The sequence below is a fragment of the Dermacentor andersoni genome, chromosome 6 (genome assembly GCF_023375885.2).
Source record: "Dermacentor andersoni chromosome 6, qqDerAnde1_hic_scaffold, whole genome shotgun sequence".
Classification (NCBI taxonomy): Eukaryota; Metazoa; Arthropoda; class Arachnida; order Ixodida; family Ixodidae; genus Dermacentor; species Dermacentor andersoni.
In genome coordinates, this window is record NC_092819.1 from 110,950,917 (window position 1) to 110,961,916 (window position 11,000).

The 11,000-nt window shown below is 43.8% G+C and overlaps 1 pseudogene; it reads left to right on the forward strand.

Annotated features, from left to right (window-relative positions):
* Window positions 1-9,541: 9,541 nt before the first annotated feature.
* Window positions 9,542-10,744, forward strand: LOC126522292 (uncharacterized; annotated as a pseudogene).
* The last annotated feature ends 256 nt before the right edge of the window (window positions 10,745-11,000 follow it).

An 11,000-nucleotide genomic window follows, 5' to 3' on the forward strand; every position in this document is an offset into this window, starting at 1 on the left:
GTTTCAGAGAGAGAGAAAGAAACAAGGAAAGCCATGGAGGTCAACCAAATGGACGTGCATTTGGCTACCCTGTACGAGGGAGAGGTTATGAAAGGTTAAAAGAAAAAAAGAGGCAAGGGGAGAGAGTTCACTCCCATAAATGACAGAGAGTGTCTATCAGTGCGTTTTCACATTCGTTTATTCAAGAAATTCCTTAGAGCATGTATAGCTTTCTTCATTCACATGGCCCAGCACCTAAGGCTTCAGCCTCTTTAAAATTTCAACTGTCCAGTTGGCTGGACCGTTCACCTTTGACATCAAAGTGGGCTCACTGCCAGAGGAAGTGCTCGGTGGCCTTTTCAAAGTTACAGCGGTCTCATTTAATAAGGAAGGACTGAGAATTGGGGAAGTTATATCCAGTGGTATGCGGCCGCGCAGTGTATTGTTACGTCAAGAGAGGTTTGATATAGTAATCTCAGCTGCAGCGATAGACCAAGCTTGCACGAACGATGCTTAAACACTCCTGAGTCTTCCATAGAGCTAGCATGATGTCACTAGCAATTCATTGACGTTCCCTGAGTGTTCCATTCTTGATAGTGGAATGGGCATGGCCTGTTTATTATTGTGTAGCATGATCTGGCAGCATATCAATAAGATGCTGGCTGAAAATGCTGCAGTGGCCAGGAATCCACTGGATAATACCATCACGTCTTTTTTCAACGTTGTTATAGTCGTTTTCTGGTACAATAAACTGTTCATTTTGTTACAGGGATGTTGGGTGAATCCCCATGGTTAAGAGGCATCTTGCAGGCTTTGAACAGCTGTTCTGGAATTGCGGACCTCTGTCCATATACAAGGGGAGTTTCTGTTCAATATATTAGGCAGTCACAAGGGCACCAAGTTCTGATCGTGTAAACGTGGTCATGGGAATTATTTGGAATTTAGCTGTGATCGGGCCACAACAGCGATAGCGACTGTCCAATCAGTGGACGCAAGATCCGTTTAAATGTGAATGAGGTTTGCCTATACTTTCTGTAAAAGAGATAAAGAAAGCTCCATTATATCTGTTGATGGCATCTGGACCTTCTTTGTAACGCCTTGTATTTAGAGGCATACTTAATCAAGTATGCTTCTAAATTCCAGGGGTTACAAAAAAGGACCCAGATATTATAAACAGTTCTAATGGAGCTTTCTTTCACCACGAACGGGAGATGGCGTTGTCGCAGCAGCTGCAAATATCTTAGGAAGTGAACGCTGGTGAGTAAGAATGGCTCTTGAAAATGTTGCCTGGGAGCTCACCAGTTTCGAGCAAACAAGATGGCGGTCAAGCGAGATGGTGAATGTTGAATATGGGCTCTAAGCACTTCAGAATATACAGCTGTGTAGGTAGGTCTCTGCTGATTGCAATTGGGAAGATTTAACCATCAGCAATCATGATCGTGTTTTACACGCAGCAGAGTCAAGAAAAGGTTAGCCCAACCGCCGCTCACCAGTTTAACAAGCTCAGAGTTAAAAGTTCACGTGCAGCTGTGTCCTGCCTCCGTGTATAGATAATCGAATCCAATTCTTGTGATTTCACTGATAGCTAAACACAATGATTTCGGTCCAAACACACATTTCAAACTGTTAAATGTATTGTTAGCAGCCATGCGCTCAAGAGAGATTTATTTAGAATTATTTGTCTAGCATGCCGTACATGTATTGTCGTGTTGTGTTGACTAGGACAGGGACCATTTATATGTATTTGCAGACGCTCTGTAAAAGCGAGGGCTGTCCTTTGGAATTCAGTAGCTACACGACACACACTCTGCTGTGCCATTTGAGAAATGCCCAATACCGCACTGCAGAGATCTGAGCTGTGCAAACAAAGGTATTTCGCACGCGTGCACGTGTATGTCCATGGACTTTTTCTTTTTTGTTTGTCATTTCCTGTTTTTAGTCCTTTGCAATGCCACATGGAACAGCAAACTTGCCAATCCTTTGGCTGGGACGTCTCTAGAATCAATTAAACTTTTACTGCAAGGGAATTTAGCTTCCTCAAATTTCGTCTTACTGGGTGATTTTATTGCTCCCGGAATCTACTGGACGTCTCTCTCATTATCTGATCATGGTAATGCATTAAACAGGAAATTTGTTGAATTCTCGTTATCTCTTGACTTAAAGCAGGTCGTTCACAGTCCCAACCGTGGTGACGCAGTACTGGATTTGATTTTTTTCAGCACTGATTTTGCCAAGACGGGTTACAAGTACGAAATAATTGATGGTATCTCGGATCACAACGCTGTTTTTCTATCTGTAAACCGGCCGATCCATAACCAAAGTTTTACGCTGTCCACGTTTCGAGACTTTTCCAGAGCTGATGACGTCCGTATCATAGATGAACTATCCAATAATTTCGACGCATTTCTTTCACTTGGACTATCTAGTGACGTTGATGTGCTCGTGGCGTGCTTTGAAATCATGTATATATCGATTCGTTCCTTTGAAAACTAGGAAAAAAAAAACAATAACCTTCCCTGGATGAACCGAGAACTGCTGCACTTATCGCGACGTGCTGGTAGACTTCGCACTAAACGCTCGAATAATCCTGAAGCATGCGTTTTGTACGCTCAGGTAAAAAATGAACTCCAGAAAAAAGCCACCTCGGCCAAAAACTGCTCTAGTCTAACCCCCGTAAATTCTGGTCTTTCATATCTCCTGTCTATTCTTCTTCCACATCTTTTAAAATCAACAACAGTGTTGTCAACGATCCATTAAAGATTTCAGAAGCATTTAATACATATTTTCAGTCAGTATTCGCCTCGGATGATTCCAGTCGTTCAACATTTGCAACTAGCGATTCATATGCAATTGATGATCTCAACATTAGCCTAGAAGGTGTCTTGAATCTCACACTAAACTTAGAGACTAAAAAACCAGCCGGCCCTTATGGAATTCTGAATTTCTTTTTAGTATGATTCTCGCTATGGACATTTAAATATCTGTTCATTATATGTCAGAAGTCTCTTAACAGTGGCGTTGTGCCTTCTTCCTGGGAAAGAGCTAAAGTACTGCCCTTATATAATTCTGGTGACAGGCAGTTTTTATCAAACTATAGGCCTATTTCTTTAATTGCAACCTCATGTAAAATACTACAACACATAATCTATAAGCATATAATACTGTTCCTTGAAAATAATAACCTATTGGACAGCTTCCAGCATGGCTTCAGGTGCGGTTTTAGTACTGTAACACAACTTACGGAGTTCACTCATTAGCTTTCCCATTACATCGACTTAGGTAATCAAATTGACACCATTTTCATTGACTTTAGCAAAGCTTTTGACACAGTACTACACTCTAAATTGCTTTTGAAACTCCATAATATTCTAAATAACCCTCAGTTAGTGTCTTGGATTTCCAGTTTCCTTTCTTTGCGTTCCCAATTTCTATGCTATGATTCTGCGGATTCATCTGTAGCCGACGTCACCTCAGGAGTCCCACAGGGAGCCGTACTTGGCCCTCTACTATTCTTATTGTTTATTAACGACCTTCCAGACCATGTTACTTCAAATATACGCCTCTATGCAGATTGTGTTATGTACAGCCCAGTTGACTCATTCGCTGATCATCAGCGCCCTAAAGATGCCTTTGTTTCATTTTGTGACTGGTGTGCTACTTGGAAAACGAGCATAAATTTTGATAAAACTGCTATAATGTCTTTTAGTAACAGACACATACCCGTATGTTATGATTATATATTCAACGGTGTACCACTAACACGAGCTTTTCAATACAAATATTTAGGCGTCATTTTTACACCCACCTTGTCTTGGTCTAAACATATAGATTGCATTTGTAGTACAGCGTTAAAAAAGCTTGGTTACATCCGCCGGACGTTGTCCCCTGCTCCGACGGACACTAAATTAGTAGCATACAAAACACTGATTCGCCCAATTTTAGAATATGCTTCCTCCGTATGGAACCCATATAAACCGAAATTAATTGTATTGAGCCGGTCCAAAGGAAGGCTATTCTTTTGTTTACCGTCGCTTCGACCGAGACTTTTCACCGTCAGCTGCTCGTACGGAATTAAACCTCCAGTTTCTTTCTAGACGGCGACACATAGAATCTATGAAGATTTTCTATTCTTATAAGAACTCTCTTTGTCGCCTATCAGATCCCTCCCTTGTAATGCCTGCTTGCCCGACTTCAACTAGAGCTTATCATGCCTCTAATATCAGACCACTCCATCCACGCACTAACATTTTAAAAAACAGTTTTTCCCCGCTTGATTGAACAGTGGAATTGTTACCTGCCGAAGTTCGTTTGTTACCCATTTCTCAATTTTTAAATGCTATTGCTGATGTATAGTTCCTTCACATTTTTATATTTCTATGTTTCTGCATATCATAATCAGTTTTCTTCGCATGTACACCCACTCCTGCCATAGCCCTAACGGGCTGCAGTATGTATAAATAAATAAATAAATAAATAAATAAATAAATAAATAAATAAATAAATAAATAAAAAGAGAGAGAGGAGCTGTATGTCGAAAAAATTGGAAGACGCTTAAGCTTCGCCTTCAAGAGTGGCACACGAGAGCATTCAAAGATCCCCGACTGCTTCTCGTGCTTGCGGGCAACTGTGCTTATACGTAACCGCAATGTTTACAAGAAAACGCTGGCGGCGAAATCTATTCACGAAAGTGACCTTTCTGAAGAAACTGGGCCGCTTGCGTGGGCCGATCTCCTGTAATATTTTTGCACTTTTCATAGTTCAGTCTGAGGCTAGTTAACGTAAAACGAATTAATTGTCACTATTTTGTATCATTGCATTACTTTGCGGGCTGGCATTCACAAAATTCCGAGAATTAACTTTTTAAAGCACTTAAGACAAGTTATCAGCAACTTAGTGACAGAAGAACAACTTCAGTGCGAGATGAAAGGCGGTTAACCAAGGGGCCCAATTTTTATTAGTCATATCATAAGAAGTCAACAAACACTGGCACCAAGGACAACACAGGGGAAATAACTTTTGCTTAATAAAGGAAATAAACAAAAGATAAATTAATGGAAATGAAAGTGGATGAAGAAACAACTTGCCGCAAGTGGGGAACGATCTCACAACCTTCGCATACGGAGGGCAATATGTAGGGAGGAAGGAGGGGGTTCACCTTGTAGACTGAGTGGAAAGTGAGGGAACTTGGTGATTTTGTTTATTACCATACCCTGAAGATCAATTCTGGGCATTACATACGGTGCTCACAGTCGTTGCTGTATCAGAGCACTACACATGCGTAGGCACACTGAATAAGTGGGACATATGATAATTGATGTGTGGTCACCTTGCATGACAGACACTTTCCATGTTGTCAATGGCTCCTTCTTTTGACGGCCTGCGAAACATGGAATCTTTTACACGAGCTTGCATTCGACTGCTGGCACCCGCAGGCCTAACAAAGACCTAACGCCTGCCCTGCTGACAACCTTTTTGAGAAATAAGTTAGGAAGCCTGTGCCGCCAAGTCAATCGGGTGACCGAGAACAAGAAAAAAAGATGTAAAAAGCAGCACAGGCAGAAGTTTGTTGTTGACTCTTGTGATTGTGTGGCTTATTGTATTTAATTCTCTTTCATTCCAGCGTTTCTATATCGGTCAAACGAGGCGGTGCATCAATGACCGCATGCGCGAAAACTTAAACAAGGTTCAAAAACAAGCTAGACATAGTCAATTATCACTGCATTGCAATGAATGCGGCTGCAAGCCGTCTTTTAAAGATGTAACCTATTTGTCAAAATACCGCGATGACAGCGCACGTCTTATTTCCCAAGCCTTTCACATTTATAATAGCGGCGAAGCATGTGTAATCCTCCCCTCTATTTCTATCGTTCAGAAGGAGATAGCCTTACAATCTCATTGATTGCAATTTATTGCCCCTGCGCATGCAGGATTTATGTTGCTCTTGTCCTTTGAGATAGTGGTAGAGTACATATATGCTGGCTGAAAGAATAAAGACAGTTCGTTGACAGTAAGCGCTGCGGTGTGTGTCCCTTTCTTCGTCCTGTTGTTCAGCGCTGCTTACTGCTCGTAATCATCAATCAACTAGCCCAAATTCGTCCTCTTCTGCAGTTTATTTACAGTTAGACTTGATCACTCACTTGCCAGAATAGATAAAATACCTCTGAAGGAACATCGCACTCACTGTCCTCTTCACTTGAAGCGTCGAAGACACGCTTTACTCTAAGTCTACGCTTCTTCCGTCGAGACTAGACGTCATTTTCAAACTCTCTGAAATAATGTATCGCAGGGCTGGTGGTCGGCTAGCAATATAAGATGACATATACAATTCAATTTGCCCATGATTACTAAGGGTAATCAAATACGGCCTATTATGCACTGGAATTAATTGGACTAGCTGCACAAAGTGCCAACCGAAAAAAAGCCTTTTTTGACTGCGTAGTTGGAGCTTAATTATAGTGTGCTGCCTACAATAAAATACAAGAAAAGGAAATTTTGCGCATGGTACTGTCCTACTGAGAAGAAAAGGTGCAATTAATCATATTAGGATACATAATTATGGATTAGTAAGAATATGTTAATGAATACACAATCGTAATCTTACATTCCAGATCGTTATAGTAAAATAGACAGTCATGGAATGCACTTGAAACCCTTCGTCCAAATTAGTTGAGTGCATCATGAAGAAAAAGAGTGTACGATGTACGTTGTATTAGCACAGTATATTTCACTGACGTTTCGGTTGGTGCACCAGCCTTTGTCAAAGTAACATGTACATGCTTTTGGGCGTCCTTATAAGCCCCCGATACGCGAGATAAAGTTGTGCGCCATAATAACAACAAGAAAAACAACATAAAGATAGCGATGCCAGTGGTGATAGCGATACCACAGACGTGGCACAGTGCAGAAATGAATCGTTCGTTTACTCAATACTACAATGTAAACCACTTGAAGTCAACAAAAAATAAAAAAATAATATAAAAAGAAACTTATAGAGGTAATAAGGCCCCGCACGACAGTACATTCAGGGCGCAGGTGAAGCGCACTGCTCAGTAGTCGCCATAGCGAGCAGGATGAATGATCAGGACTTTTATTGGCATGTGTACGGTGGAATACAGCGTCGTGTGCACACTACGGAAATTATGTGACACAGAATTGACGCAACAGTGAAAAAAGAGGGAAGGAATAATGGAGGGTTCTTGAAAGAAAGCTGCGTATCATGGCATACATAAGGAGTGACGCCTGTTGTTAAGGATACTTAGTAGGCACGCTGGTTAGTGTGTCTGTGCTTTCGTTAATGCCGGATGACACGGTGTTGAACTTATAGATTAGGTCAAACTCGTAGACTTCGGGATCGTGATGGAAATGAAAGCCTGATTCAAGTATAGTGGCTCTGAATTTTTCGAGAGAATTCTGTGGCAAGCGAATATGTCTTGATAATGGTAGGTTAGGAAGCGTGTTAGCATGCGATCGGTGGTTATTAAAGCGTGTTCGAAGCGATGTTTCTGTATGGCCAATATACTGTTTTCTGCAGACTGTGCACTCAAGCATGTATACAACATTCGAGGCATTGCAACTAAAGACCCACGAAGTTTTACGGTAAAGTCTGAGGACGTACTAATCAATCTCTCTCTGGTTTGCATATGCACACACACCTTCCAACGTGCTTTGTTGCATGGGGCGCAGCCAGCCGTATTGTGCTCACCTAATTTTGATGATATTAACATATCGCGGAGGTTCTTACACCGTCGGTACACGACACGAGGGGGTTCAAGAAAGATATCGAGAATTAAGGTGTTCACTTTGGGAAAGTAGACTGTGGTAACGTTTCAATATAGAACAGAGTTTTGGCGCTGATGCCGAGCATGTTAGTACAAGATTGGTGCTGTTGCGTTTTTCGGGTTACCGGTTTTCGCTAAGAATATCGTCTCTGTTTAATTAATCTGCTCGGCATATGGCGTCATCAATTAAATTTTACGTTTACTTACCTTTACCGAGAGCACTTTTGTGTTGTTCACAAGTAGAAACGAAATCTTATCGATCGGAAAACAATCGCTTGAAGCTGTGAGCCTTACTGTAAGGAATGCCGGTTTTACAATGCCGCACATGACTGCTCGTGGACGGGAAGTTTACTTATGAACATGCAGTTTAGGGCGTAATATTCCTTGCGGCACATGAATGCAGCCTTGCACTAATCCTTGGGTGCGATAATGCCTATGAGGCTGCCGTCCACGCTTCCGATGACGCTAGGAATAGCACCACGCCGAAGGAAGCCCTCCACGGCTGCCTTTTTCTCCGCCGTCTTCGGAAAGTGGACCCACTTGCTGCGGGCCCCCGCGTTCACGGCAACCTCTACCACGAGTCGCACGCGCTCGCTCACAGTAAACGGTGACATACAGATCGCTTGGAAGGTCCCGATGGCGACGAAGCTCAGCTCACACAATAGCTTCCCTTCCAGAAACAGTCCCGTCGCTCGCTCCATTAATTGTTCCCCCGCCATCTCCTCGCACAACAACCGCACCTTTTTCTTCGAGAGGTGAAAATGGCGTCGCAAATAGTCATACGACATGTCAAATCACCGCCATGTCAGCCACCGCCATAGCGATGAGGGGGGCAGCCATTTTTTTATGCCTTTTCAAACGACCTTGCCTCCGGTCGTGCCAAATATTACTGCCTTAAGCTCCGCATAATGAGTGCGTCAACGTAACTTTGACACTTCAGGTTCTTGCGGGGTCCTGGCGTCGCGTGATTGACAGACAAAATGGGCGCAGCCCGGTCATTTCCGACCAACGGCATCGGGGTGACGGCGGCAAAGGCACAAAAAAGTTGTAGAATCCCTACAATATCGCATCCCAGTAAACGAAAGAGTTGGAAGCAGACGCTGAGCAGACGACGTGGGGCGGATGAGCACAACTCCAGGGCCAAGTGGGCGCGCGCTCGTGCGCGTCTTGTAGGTTCAAAGCGCCATTGTTTCCAAGGCGCGATAAATCGAAGGAGCGTGGGCACGAGCTATCGCGCGCCGGCAGGTGTAGGTGTAGTTTAGCCTGCTTACTAAGAACTAACAACTCACTCTTCTCGATAAAGTATGAACGTCTTGAAGGGCTGATTTAGCGTCAGAAAATATTGTCTGTTTACGCGGTGTCAGGCAGGAAACAAAACGGACAGTTACCATTCTCGCAATAACTTCGTCAGCTGTGCCCAGCATAGAGGCCACGAAAGCCTTAGTCAAGGCGCATGAAGCCACGAATTCGTCGGTGTATATTTCAGATAGCCATCCTAAAGCGCTTGAAAATGTACAACCTGCCGTGGGTTTCTGGAGGCAAGCGCAACAGGCACGCGGCTTCTTCAATACCCCATATATTTCAAGGTGTACCATTGGTCCTTGTAGTGTCTACAGTAGCACTGCAGGGGTGGCGGTATACGCAAAACCAGAGGAAAATACGTGTCTATAGTAGTGAGATATCTAGAGTTGGGGGAGCTTGGGCCCTTTGCTTTAAGTGAACACGAGCGATGGTGTTAGTGTCGAGAAAGCAGCCTTTCAGGTGGGCTTGGTGACTGTGCCAGTGCACGGACCACTAATCAGTTCACTCTCGCTATGCAGATGGTTTACTGCGTTGTGCGCCTGCTGCTGCCTGCACTTGCGCATGTGGCATCGCAAACCACATCGGACTGCGGAATCACCGATCCTGGAAGCTACGGACCCACTGCCAGGCTCCTACCTGTCGGCAGGCTGCAGTTCCTGCCTAAGCCGCATGGGGCACGCTGGACAGCGCAACTCTCTAAAGCTTGGGCTGCCGCATCATCATCGACAGCAATGAGTCTACCAGCTATAAAGGAACAAGCACCTTCGGCACAATCCTGTGGGCTTGGTGACTGTGCCAGTGCACGGACCACTAATCAGTTCACTCTCGCTATGCAGGTTGGTGAACCTTACGTTATGTTTGCAAAAAAAACCAGTGATTATTGCCTGGTACAGCTACCGAGCCCACAGTACTGTGTTACTATTATTGCCGAATGTGTTGATGTAATGCACTCGCTACTACTCCAAGCTTGAGATATTGAATCTAACCCTGGCCCTTCTACTGAAGCCCTTCTCGCGGAATTGCGTAAACTGACTAACGGCCAAGCGCAGGTAATCACAGAAATACAAGGCCTGAAAGCTCAACTCGGCAATACTGACAAAACAATAGGGATATTGAACGAAAGACTAACAGATCTCGAAAATCATTATCAGGCAATGGTACCACTGCGGAAAGAAATTGAAATCATGCGCATTGGCACAGAGCGCACTGCCTCTCGAATTTCGGAGCAGGAAGCCCGTGTGGATGACGCCGAGAACCGTTCGAGGCGAAATAACCTAATCTTCTACGGCATCCCCGACCCCTCCTCCTCGGAAACATTCGCAGAGACAGAGCAGTTGGTCGCAAACCTTTGCCGGGATAATTTACAGTTAACCTTGGAACCAAGGGATATAGAGCGTGCGCATCGCCTCGGCCGTCCCTCAGCTGGTCGCTGCCGGCCCATAATAGTAAAGCTTGCATCACACAAGACCAAAGCTGCAATATTGTCAAATGGCCGGATGCTTAAAGGGACAAGTTATGGCATCGGTGAGGATTTCTCGCGCCTTGTCCAAAATGCCCGTAAACAACTAATTGCTTTTGCGAAAAGTAAGAACAAGCCATTTTCCGTCCGTTTCAAAACTCTGTATATGAACCAAAAGCGTTACGTCTTCGATGACAGTACTAACAGCATCAAAGAATTATCATAGCAGATGAAGCACCAAAAAAAGAAAGAAAAGAACCGAGCATATGCTGTCTCTAGCGATGCTCTTTCACTTTCTGTAATTCACACTAGCATCCGCAGTTTTCTTCAAAAACGTGAACGTATATCTAGCATTGTATTGTCCTCTAGCAGTAATCTACTAATACTTACCGAGACGTGGCTCACTGACGACGTGAGCGATACTGAAGTGCTATCGGACCTACCGAACTTTCGTGTGTACCGTAATGACCGTGTATCTACGC